The sequence below is a fragment of the Panthera onca genome, chromosome F1 (assembly GCF_046562875.1).
Source record: "Panthera onca isolate mPanOnc1 chromosome F1, mPanOnc1 haplotype 2, whole genome shotgun sequence".
Lineage (NCBI taxonomy): Eukaryota > Metazoa > Chordata > Mammalia > Carnivora > Felidae > Panthera > Panthera onca.
Genome location: NC_138355.1, coordinates 18,353,023 through 18,363,892, shown reverse-complemented (window position 1 = coordinate 18,363,892; position 10,870 = coordinate 18,353,023). Strand labels below are relative to the sequence as shown.

The window sequence follows — 10,870 nt, the reverse complement described above, 5'->3', positions numbered from 1 at the left end:
GGTCATCATAGCCGGAGTGGAGTGGACAGTATGATAAAGGAATCATTGACTCTGGTTAAATGGTCTGACCCATGTTTTCAGATCAACGAGCTTCCCATCCAATGTGCTCTGGATACTCATGTACAGAGAATGAGTTATAAGGTTAACTTACTACATTATAAGGATAATAGCGAGGAGAGAGGGTAAGGTGATCAGATGGTTAAGGAAGGCAGCAGAGGCAGTGATTTGAGCTTTGTAAGATGGAAAAAGCAAGTCCTTGAATTTTCCTTTTTAAAAATAACTCTGAGGGGGTGCCTGGGTGGCTCAGTTGGTTAAGCATCCGGCTAAGGCTCACGTCATGATCTCGTGGTTTGTGGGTTCGAGCCCGCATTGGGCTCTGGGCTGACAGCTCAGAGCCTGGAGCTTGCTTGGGATTCTGTGTCTCCCTCTCTCTCTGCTCTTCCCCACTCACACTCTCTCTGTCTCTCGAAAATGAATAAACGTTAAAAAAAATTAAAAATAACTCTGAGACTGTGAATGGAATTTGCTTATGTTTATATGTTTCCTTAAACTATGAACTTCTTGAGAATAGGTTCTGTTTTGGGGCGCCTGGGTGGCGCAGTCGGTTAACCGTCCGACTTCAGCCAGGTCACGATCTCGCGGTCCGTGAGTTCCAGCCCCGCGTCAGGCTCTGGGCTGATGGCTCGGAGCCTGGAGCCTGTTTCCGATTCTGTGTCTCCCTCTCTCTCTGCCCCTCCCCCGTTCATGCTCTGTGTCTCTCTGTCCCAAAAATAAATAAAAAAAAAAAAAAAAAAAAGAAAGAGAATAGGTTCTGTTTTATTTATTTATTAATTTTTAAATTTTAGTGTTTATTTTTGAGAGAGAGAGAGAGATGGAACGTGAGCAGAGGAGGGGCAGAGAGAGAGAGAGAGGGAGACACAGAATCTGTAGCAGGCTCCAGGCTCTGAGCTGTCAGCACAGAGCCTGATGTGGGGCTCAAACTCATAAACCGTGAGATCATGATCTGAACTGAAGTCAGACGCTCAACTGATTGAGCCACCCAGGTTCCCCACGGTTCTGTGTTTTAATAAATCTTTTTATCCCAAACAACTAACGCAGTGCCTATTGAATAATGTTTGTTGAAACAACCAAATTCCTGGGATCAGGATGCACATCTTTTGGCAAGTCCTTATTCGGCCTACTCATGTTTTCACCCCACCTATCTACAGTGTGAATTATTCTTACTTATGTGTGCCAGGTACTATGCATAACGGTGTGATGGAAGGAACTGCTTTGGAGTTACCACACCTGAGTCCCAGAACTGCTTCTAAGTAGCTATGAGGCCTTGGACAAGTCACTTAAATTCTCTTGGTTTTTGCTTTTTAATTTATGAAATGAGGTTTTCGGACTACATCACGGAGGGAAATACCTGGGGAGCAGCATACTGTCAACCTTTCCTCCTACACCTATAACAGGGATGACGTCTTCACATAGCCACTGCCAGGGAGCCAGAAGTGACACTGAAATAAGATCTATTTCCTCTCCCTGAACAAGATCATCTCAAAGGTCTGTGGCCTAAGCTGTGAAAACACATACACAGCTAAAACTCAACTAGCCTCATCATGGGTTATTGGATACCCAGAGTCAATTGATTCCTTTTCTTTTTCATATATTTTCTCCACCCCCCCCTCCAGTTTTTTCCTAGACCTATTAATTTGGCTAGTTAGTATTTCCTATTTCCATGCCTTTCCTTTGAAGTGAGCAGTTAGGGGCAAAAAGAGACATAGAAGACCTGAAAGGTCTCCCACATCATTTGTCAGTTAGGTATGAATGAGAGCTGCCCACACAGAAGTTCTGCCACCATGGCCAAGACTCCAAGCATGACCAGACTGTACTTGTGCTGATAATTTGTACTCACACTTACTCCTGTAGCACCTGTAGTTACATCGACCCCAACACCTATACCTACACCTATGTCTATAACTATACCGACACATACCCTATACTTACACTTACATTTGAAAGCTCATGTCCTTTTTTTTTCCCCCTTCCTAGTATACAGAGAACACTGCAACAAGCTATACTGTTTGTTGCCAGACTCCTAAGCCAGGAAGAATTCTCTCAAAAACAACTGGCAATGACACATGTGAAACACCTTACTGAGAGTAGGTGCAAAACATTAAAGACATACAGCTTGGACCATGAAAAGACTGCGAGACAAGGATGTGAACTACTGGAAATAATATAATGTAAAAAACAAAACAAACTCAAAACAATAACAACAACAACAACAACAACATGGAGAGACATAAGTTGCTCACCAGGAGCAAAGTCCAGTGCTAGGCAAACCTCAGAATACTCAAATAATCAAATTGTCTATAATATGTGATTTCTGGAATGCATGAAGAGTGACAGGCCGATTTTCTAGTAAGACAATCGTTCCTTTTCAGAATCTGCCCGGACTTGTTAAAACCTAACTCTTTCAACGATCTTTGGGTAAGATTTTCCAAAGAAGAGATCATCTTCCTGATTATTCTAATAGCTCACCTCATCAGAGTGGAATTTTGGATTACTTCATTTCATAAGCACAGGTCAGAGAATAAGCCTCTTGAGAACTGAGTTCCTCACTGGAAACTCTTGGTGGAGACACAGACAGACAGGCAGGGCTCTGGAATGGGCTATCTTCCCTGAAGAGTTAACACATCCCTCTCCTTCCGTATTTGCCCTCACATAAGCCCGTTTTATTTTCCACACACGACGTATTGATAGCTGAAATTGTTTTATCTTTTCTTTTCCCTTTGGGATGGCTCCCCTGTGGGTGATGGATGAGTGGGGTGCTGACCTTTAAAGTTGCAGGCTCATTTCTTTGGCCCACAGGGGAATATACACCAATTTTTGAATCTGAATGTTTTTAGGCAGAAACTCTCCAGCTCGACATAATCACCACTCCTTCCTGTCTCACACTTGCTTCTTCACACATCTGCGTTCTCTGCCTTATGTAGTAAGGCAAGAGTATGGGAACTGTGGCTTCCATACAGTGGGTCTCCTGAGGGACCTATAACTTCACAGAGTGGGGACCTCGTACGCACATCAGCATGTACAGTGGCAAATGTTCAACAAGTATGTGTTCACTGGGGTATAAAGTGAGAGGTTTTATTTTTGGCTCCTTCCAACTTGTAGGTCAAGGAGGGGGCATCTTACCCGTCTCATACTTTCACTTTTTCACCTGTAGGAGAATTGAATGAGGTAGTATGTGGAACTGAGAAGGAACTGGAAGGTAGAGTCCCTGTGAAGATTCTTTTAAGACCCCTGATCGGTACTCACCAGACAATGAAGAACTTCCTTGTAGGCCAACTTTCCAGAGGACAGAGCTGCCCCCTTAGATGGGGAGCAAAGCTTTATCAGTCTCAATATTGTAACGCCCCTCTCCATGAAAGATGAAGTCATGAAGAATGATGTGGCCAGTTTTATCCTTTTTGGTTGTTGTTGTTTTGCAGAGGGGATTTGCTGACTGCTTCATGGTGTCATAGCTACAAGCCCATCCCAATGGTACTTTAAAACCGTTTAAAAATTTTTTTCTAGTTGGTAGAAATACATTTTTTTTTTTTTGTATATTGGTCTAAATTCATTAGGAATTCTAACTGGACATCTAGTTTCTTTTGGATTTTTCCAAACATAATTTTTGACTAATGTCTGTTTTAAAAATGCCTTTTATTTCTTTTTATTGGTTTATTTCATTGGCTAGTATCTCTAATATGATGTTGAGTTGAAATGCTGAATGGGTATCTTAGCCTCATTTCCAGTCTTAGGGGCAAAGCTTTCAATATTTCCCTCTAAGTTATATTTGCTACAGGATTTTTGTTAAGTATTCTTTTTTTTTTTTTTAATTTTAAAAAAATTTTTTTTTTAAGTTTTATTTATTTTTGAGACAGAGAGAGACAGAGCATGAACGGGGGAGGGTCAGAGAGAGAGGGAGACACAGAATCGGAAGCAGGCTCCAGGCTCTGAGCCATCAGCCCAGAGCCCGAGGCGGGGCTCGAACTCACGGACCGCGTGATCGTGACCTGAGCCGAAGTCGGACGCTTAACCGGCTGAGCCACCCAGGCGCCCCTGTTAAGTATTCTTAATTACATTAAGGACGTTCTTTCTAGTTTTAAAACATTTTTTAAAAAATCATGAATGAGTGTTGAATTTTATCACATGCTTTTTATGGATTCATTGATATTATCATGCTAGTTTTGAATATTAAACGTTGTGTTCCTAGAATAAATTCAACTTGTTGATAATGCATTATTTTTTATATGTCTCAATTCATTTTGGTCACATATTGTTTAGAGTTTTTGAATTGATATTCATGAAAAGATTGTAATTACTCCCTCTCCCCCTTGTGATATCCTTACCTCGTTTTTGGTAATAAGATTATGCTGACTTTATAAAATCAGTTGAGAAGTGTTTTTATTTTTTCCAATTCTCTGTAAGGGTTTGAGTATATTAGTATTATTTCTTCCTTAAATATTTGGAAGAATTTATTAGCGTAGGTGTGTAGACCTGAAGATTTCTTTGTGGAGATGTTTTAAATTATAGATTCAATTTATTTAAATATATACAGTAAAACCTTGGTTAATTCATTCTGGAAATATGCTTGTAATCCAAAGCACTTGCATATCAAAGAAAATTTCCCCATAAGAAATAATGGAGGCACACTTGGGTGGTTCAGTTGGTTAAGCATCCAACTTCAGCTCAGGTCATGGTCTCATGGCTCATGAGTTTGAATCCTGCATTGGGCTCTGGGCTGACAGCTCAGAGCCTGGAGCCTGCTTCAGATTCTGTGTTCCCTCTCTCTCTGCCCCTTCCCTGCTTGTACTCTCTCTCTCACACAAATAAATAAATATTTAAAAAAATAATGGAAACTCAGATGATTCGTTCCACAACCCAAAAATATTCATGTAAAAATGATTACAATACTGTAATATAATACAAAATAATAAAGAAAATACAAAATATAAAGAAAAATAAATAACCTGCACTTACCTTTGAAAACCTTCCTGGCTGGTGTGAGGGAGACAAGAGAGAGGAGAGTTATGTGTAAGATGACTTTCACTATCACTAACATATGTTGACTACAATAAAGTATTAATAAACTCTTGTCATATACTGTATTTAATGTAACTGGCAATAAGGCAGCAGAGGAAAGGGTCTATGTCTGCAGGCAGCCTGACCTAGAATGAAGCAAAGTATCCTTAAGATTACTCTTGTATGGAAAAGCAAAGGACTGTCCATAGGTTCTTTGAAGTGACAAAAAATACACCAATGCCAGCTGTGGGCACCTTTCAATGTTCTGAAAAATCACTGATTTCTGCCAAACACCGCAGCCTGGGAACAAGCATCCGAGCATGGGAAATGATCACCCATAATCCTGCAATGAGAGAGAGAGGGGGAGAGAACCATTGGCTCAGTTGTGGTCATCTGACAGTTGATGTCACATACTACTCGTATTGCAAGATATTGCTTGTTTATAAAGTTAAAATGTATTAGAAATGTTTGCTCATCTTGTGGAACACTTGTACAACAAGTTACTTGCAATCCAAGGTTTTACTGTATTACTATTCAGATTTTCTATTTTATTTTGTTTCAGTTTTGATATTTTGCATTTTTCTAAGACTTGTCTTGTTTCTTTTTCTTTTTCTCTTTCTTTCTTTCTTTCGAGAGAGGGAGCAGGGGAGGGGCAGAGGAAGAGAGAATCTTAAGTAGGCTTTTGCCCAGCACAGAGCCCGATGCAGGACTTGATCTCACCACTGTGAGATCATGACCTGAGCTGAAATCAAGAGTTGAACACTTAACTGAGCCACCCAGGCGCCCCTGTCCTTTCTTTTTTAAAACAAAATTTTGGAGTATGTAGTTGACAAACAATGTTACATTAGTTTCAGGTGTATAAATAATGATTCTACAAGTGTATACCTTATGCTATGCTCACCATAAGTGTAGCTATAATCTCTTATCATACAATGCTATTACAATATCATTGACTATATTCCTTATGCTGTATCTTTTATCCTGTGATTTCTTTATTTCATAACTGGAAGCCTGTTTCTCTTACTCCCCTTCACTCATTTTGCCCATCCCCCACCTGCTCCTCTCTGGCAACCAGCAGTGTGTTCTCTGTATTTATAGGACACTTGACATTTTCATCCAAATTTTCAAATTCATTTCCATAACATTGTTCCTAACATCTCCTTATGATAATGTTTGTAGGATTTGTAGTGCTGTCTATTCTTCATGCTTGACACTAGTAATTTGTGCCTTGTTTCTTTATTGTTCTTGATAGGGCTATATAAATTTTATTAAAATTGTCAAAGAACTAGCTTTTGGCTTTGTTGATTTTTCTCTATTGTGCATTTATCTTTCTCTATTGTATGTTTATATTTGTTGATCTTTGTTTTTATCTTCATTATTTCATTCTTTAACTTGATACGGGTTTGGTATGCCTTTGTTTTCCTAGCTTTTAAAAATAGGTACTTAGATTACTGATCTTTTGTCATTCTTCTTTTCTATGTATTTGAAGCTATGTTTCAATCTAAGGACTCCTTTAGCTGCACCTCCCGAATTTAAGAATCATTGCCTAAGACTCGGTCTCAAGTTTATGCCAGTGATGAGTGGTTTTTAACTGGGGTGATTTTACTGCCCCCACCCCCTGCCCTCAGGAACGTTTGGCAATGTCTGGAGACAGTTTGGTTGTCACATCTAGGAGAGGGGAGCTACCAGCATCTAGTGAGTAGAGGTGAGGGCTGTTGCTCAAAATTCTACAATATACAGGACAGCTCCTCATAACAAAGAATTATGTGGCTCAGAATGTCAATAGTGCTGAGGTTGAGAAACCTTGTGGGTTTAGATCTACTTATTACCCATAAATGTACTTGCCCCCCTGACCCCCAACCCCATAATGCCCTCCACATGGCTTGTTTCTTTACTACTTTAGGATTCCCAAGATGCTACCCCTAATCACACTATACATGTAGTTCTGCATCATGCTATATAATCTCTACTGTTGTATTTTCCCTAATAGCACATTATGCATGTTATCATATGATGTATTATAAATACCATGTATGGCCATACATATGGAATGTTTATTTCTTCTTGCTTGCCTCCCCCATTAGAATAGAAAACTCCTGTCTATTTTGCTCACTGTCCTTCTCCCAATATCTAGAATAATGCTCAATGGTTGAATGAGTTAATATTTGTTGCATGGCTGATGCATTGTTGCATCTGAATGAGCGTTATTTCCAGTTTGAGGTAAATAAGGCAGATGTTGTGTTAGGGGAAATACAAACGTAAACAAGAAAATATTGAATTATCCCTGGTGCAAGAAGGGAGACTCCTCCTCCCCCTTTCCTTAGAGTATTTACTTAAAGAAAACTGTAATTTTGAGTTCTTTCTTTGCCCGTTTGAGATGTCTATAAACCTTTGTAAAAGGTAAATAAGCCTCTAGACAGTTTTTTTAAAATGTTTATTTATTTTGAGAGACAGCGTGCAAGCGGGGAAGGGGCAGAGAGACAGAGACAGAGACAGAGACAGAGAATCCCAAGCAGGCTCCATGCTGCCAGCACAGAGCCTGACGCAGGGCTTGAACTCATGAGCTGTGAAATCATGACCTGGGCTGAAACCAAGAATCAGACGCTTAACCAATTGAGCCACCCAGTTGCCTCTAGCCAGTTTTGTAAGTAGGGATCTTTTTCAAGAACTTGGGAGCCATCCTTTTGAAATGTAATTGAGGAAGATAGCACCTCTATTTCCCAGTCTCTGGGAATAGGGAGGAGCCCAACTTTGGTAGTGTGTGACCCCAAGTTGCTATTTTCCTTCTTGTCTCAAGTAAATAAGCAATGTATATTTCCTTTGGATAAAGGCACATTAGTAAACACGGTGATTTTATCAGGTAAATTTGGGAGGAACTATACGCGGCAAATGGTGTCGTCAAATGCTCTTCCTTGAGGACTAGTTATTGTTTGTCTTGAGAACAATGAAACGGGTTATATCTGCTTGACTACAGAAAAGGATGAGATTTCTTTTCCGCCTTGCGATCTCTTCAGTGGATTATCTGTGATGTGGATCACCTTCTGGTTTAATGTTTACTCAGTAAGAAGGCTGTTTTCTTTCTCTGGTACTTTTGTGGTGAGTTTTTCTGAGTTGGCAGGACACCCATGGTCTCTGGCTATGTTGGGGAGGTGGGTTTGTAATTTAAAAGATGCTCCTCTGCATTTGTTCTTATTGAAACCAGCACCCTGTCCTCACCTTTCTGTCTCCCTTGGTACTTGTCTCAGGCACATCAGTGCTTCTGAATCTGAGGGAGACCATGTTCCATCAATTCCCTTCTCCCACACCATCTAGGAGCTTCTGTAATTGTCTGGAGAGTGTATGCAAACTCAGTTTCAAGGTAGGGAATGAACAGTTTAATACACAAATGGACTCTTCTTTCACTCCTTCTAGTAGATGTGTTTTAGATGGCTCCTTAGTGGGAGCGGGGCAGAAACCAGAGGGATTTTTCTTTTCTTTAAAAAAAATGGTTTTTAATGTTTTTTATTTTTGAGAGAGAGATACACACAGAGCACAAGCAGGGGAGGGGCAGAGAGAGAGGGAAACAGAGAATCTGAAGCAGGCTCCAGGCTCCAAGTGTCATCACAGAGACTGATGTGGGGCTCCAACCCATGAGCTGTGAGATCATGACCTGAGCTGAAATTGGATGCTTAACCGACTGAGCCACCCAGGTGCCCCTGATTTTTTATTTTCTTAGGGGAGGTGGTCATCATGGTTGGTACTGTGGTCCAGCGATCCACAGTGGGGTGTGCGGGTATTTTTTTCTACAATCTGCTCCTTTCTGAGGACTCGTGTCTTTTCTGTGGATAGGACACATAATCTGATTTAAGATGTTTAAACAACCCCCTTCCTGAATGGTTTGAGTAAGTGTCCTACAGCTGCACAGAGTTGAGGTGGAGGTGAGAGGGTCAGAGGGAGGTGAAAGGTTGTGCCTTTGAGCTAGATTACTCATGGTGGGGGGTAGAGTTAGGTGGGGGCTCATGAGGGGTGGATATGGCTTCATCTTATGTCCTCAAGAAGGTGAACCACCACAAGGCTTCCTCATTCCTTCACTCTCTTTTTCTTCCAGTCCTACCCATTTTCTCTCATCAGTCCTCCCTTAGGTTGTTCTTCCCTTAGGTCCTCCTCACCTGAAGTCCCTGGCCCTTGCCCTCAGGATCACTCTTGCTCTTCCTTCAACATAATGAAACAACATGTTCAGACCCTTCCTAGGCTTCACAACTCAGGCATCTCAGGCACCAGTCAGTTAACACTGGGGTCTTCTTCTGCTGGCTGCTTGATGATTTCCCTGGGGCGAGGGTCACTGGTGATGGTAGCTGCTTTAACTTTGGTTCTCTCTCTCTGTTGGCAACGCTAAAACCAGTTTTTCTCCCAGAGAACTTGATGACAAACACACTTCTCTATTGGAGTAATTTTTTCCAGAAAAATTTTGGTCTATTCTGTGTGAAGTATGTGTGTTCTTCACGAGACCCTACTTCTCATGAAAACAAAACAAAACTGATCCCGGTGTTGTTATGTTACAGGCACATTTTTTTTTCTTCTCACCTAATTTTCATTACAAAGTGTTCCTGGATTAACTGAGATTGCTTCTGCCTAGCTTTTTGGATCAAAGAGCTCTATATTCAAATAGTGCCTCTTTTGGGGCGCCTGGGTGGGCTCGGGTTGGTTGAGTGTCCTGCTCTTGGTTTCAGCTCAGGTCATGATCTCACAGTTTGTGAGTTTGAGCCCTGCATTGCACTCTGTGCAGACGGTGAGGAGCCTGCTTAGAATTCTCTCTCCCTCTCTCTCTCCTCTTCCCCTACTCTCTCTCTGTCTCTCAAAATAAATAAAAACAAAAAAATAGCGTCTTTCTCTCTCTGACCCCAAATTTCTCCTATGACAGATGTGGTTGAAATTTCAGCTACCATATAAATATTCAGTATTGGAAAATATACTTGCAGTGTGAGAGGCAGAAATGTTCCAATGAGAGAGATTACCCCAACTTTTTGAACAGATATCTTTTTTCTATATATAGCTTTGCCAATGATTTGATGAAAACACCCTGTGATTGTGATAAGTCCTGTCTGAGTAAATGTTGAAAATATGTACAGAACTTTCAAAACTATTTTTATTTTGTGTAAGTGGAATATAAAGTAATTCAATATCCATTGTCTTCCTTCCTGTCTTCTCATAATACATTTGGTCTCCAGATGTTGAAGTGAGATATTTTTTTCAATGGAAAATAAAGGAGTCAGTGTGGGTTAACATAGGGAAGATATTAATGCATGCCTGAAACTGAGGCTAATGCGAATTTAAATTCCTGGGACCCCTGATGCAACCCTGGCTTATGTTGAACTTGGGACTGAGAGAGAAGGAAGCCCAGTGATGTTAAAGCACCAAGTATTCCAAGGGAGAACTGTAGATGTTTTCCCACATTTTATCCTATTACATTTTCTTGACAACCTTGCCAGGTAGGTTTTCTCTTCTCTTCTCTCTCTCTCTCTCTCTCTCTCTCTCTCTCTCTCTTGCAAATGAAGAGAGTCAAGCTTAGGGAGTTTAGGTAGTTTTCTCAGGCTTCCAGATATTTAGGTGCAAAACCCAAGAACACTTGACTTAGAAGCCCTTGAACTGTCCCACACCTGAAAGTCCTGCATGCCCAGTTCTATAGTCGTACCCTACAATGTTACTTCAGGACAAAGGTACTAGGGACTTGCTTCTTTACGGTTTCATACCGACATGCCTTTGAGGCCAGAGATCATGACATATCTAGCTTTTTCTTACCAGCTCTGAGCATAAGGAAAGACATTTAGGAAAAGCTCAA

General features: G+C 40.8%; 1 pseudogene across 1 annotated transcript in view; it reads left to right on the top strand.

Moving 5' to 3' along the window:
* Positions 1-10,870, top strand: part of LOC132686051 (large ribosomal subunit protein eL8 pseudogene) — a 93,308-nt pseudogene that overhangs the window by 58,897 nt on the left and 23,541 nt on the right. The gene's annotated exons all lie outside the window — the stretch shown is intronic.